This window comes from Austrofundulus limnaeus, unplaced genomic scaffold (genome assembly GCF_001266775.1).
Source record: "Austrofundulus limnaeus strain Quisiro unplaced genomic scaffold, Austrofundulus_limnaeus-1.0 Scaffold341, whole genome shotgun sequence".
In the NCBI taxonomy this organism is placed as follows: Eukaryota; Metazoa; Chordata; class Actinopteri; order Cyprinodontiformes; family Rivulidae; genus Austrofundulus; species Austrofundulus limnaeus.
This window is the reverse complement of record NW_013952743.1, coordinates 487,967-489,646: the sequence shown is the minus strand read 5'-3', so window position 1 is coordinate 489,646 and position 1,680 is coordinate 487,967.

Here is a 1,680-nt window from a genome sequence, read left to right as displayed (position 1 = left end):
GATAGATAGATAGATAGATAGATAGATAGATAGATAGATAGATAGATAGATAGATAGATAGATAGATAGATAGATAGATAGATAGATAGAAGTGGCAAAAAATAAATAAATAAACTGCTGTGCTATGTCTGTGTGCAATTAAATTGGACAAAATAATCCCATTCAACTGGCTGAATTTTATTGAAACTCAAAAAATAATTGTTAAATTTCCCTCAGGGATAAAGTAGTGGGTGTACATCTTTACCTGGTTAATTTTGAGGGTCAAGATGACTGCCAGTTGACCATAGAAAACATAAAATGCACCAACCTTAATATTGAGATAAAAACTGTTGTGCTAGTAGCCAAGCAGCGTCTGGAATATGAACACTATGCAGTTCAGGCTGCTCAAAATCTTTGCCTAAAAATTTGGCCTCAGTTATTGATGTCAACGAGTCTGTTAGCAAAATATCTCATCAAACACGTTATGATTTTTAATAAAACTCTCTGAAAGAAATCATTGGATGTACATACACCTCAAAAACATTGAACTGAATTGAAATTGAATAAAAAATATTGAACATTTGAAGACTGAGCTATAAGTAAAACTTATAGATATTCAGTTTGTTTACTTCTCTGAGTAGTGGGAAAACAAGCATGAAAACGTAGAACAAATTTTCACAATGATTGGAAAAAAATTTTCTGTAGTTGTTTTTTATATTGCATAACTAATATTTTGTGTCTACAAGAGTTAATAGGAATGATGAGCACAAAGGTATGAGTTAATTGTTTTACTACAAGTTTCTTTAAAAATGGTAAAGAAGTTACCATTTTCTTAAAGAAATAGGCTACACCTGTTTTTTGTTTTGTTTTTTAAACAAGTATATTCTAAATAAATATTACAAATGTGTTCATTTCTACAAAGCTGTCAAATATTTTTATTATTTTTTATGTTTACAAAATACACAAAATTATAAATGTTATTAATTGAGGTTCAATAAAAATGCTTTATGTTTAAATATCTGTTTTCTGCAATAAAAAATCCATCCATCCATTATGTCCTTCTTGTTCTTAATCAGGGTCTCAAGTCTCCAGACCATCATAGGGACACAAAAACACAAACAACTATCCACACTCCAGTCACACTGGACTATTTTATCACACTTTATTTCACTTAACAGATTATTATTTTGACATGAAAGCCTGGTCTGTGTTGAGTTTGTAAATGTTGTTGGTGACTCCTCCCTGAAGGAAAGTCAAGAGTGTATTTTTTTGAGGAAACTATATTAAAGCATATTAAAGTTCTGCATTCAGAGATCATGTCCAGCGTTGCCAGATGGGAAATGTTGAATTATCGTATCAGCAGCTCAAAATTATCGTACACACCCAAGTTACATTCTAGAGAGGCTCAAATTTACATCCTGCTCAGCTCACAGGTGCTCTGTATTCAACAAACTGCACATTCTTTTGTTTATAATAAAGTTAAAAAGCACTGTTGGGTGTCTGTTTTTTTAACAAAAGCTTTATTGTAAACAAGAACAAAACATGCAGTCTGGGGAAATGCTGCATATAAAAAGAAATGTTAGATAAAATGACTAGAATAAAATGTAAATTATAGGCAAAGTTAAAATGAAATCAAGAAAAGAACAAATCATTGTAGTTTATTGTACTTTTGATTAGTCAAGAAATAAACTGAGTACATAC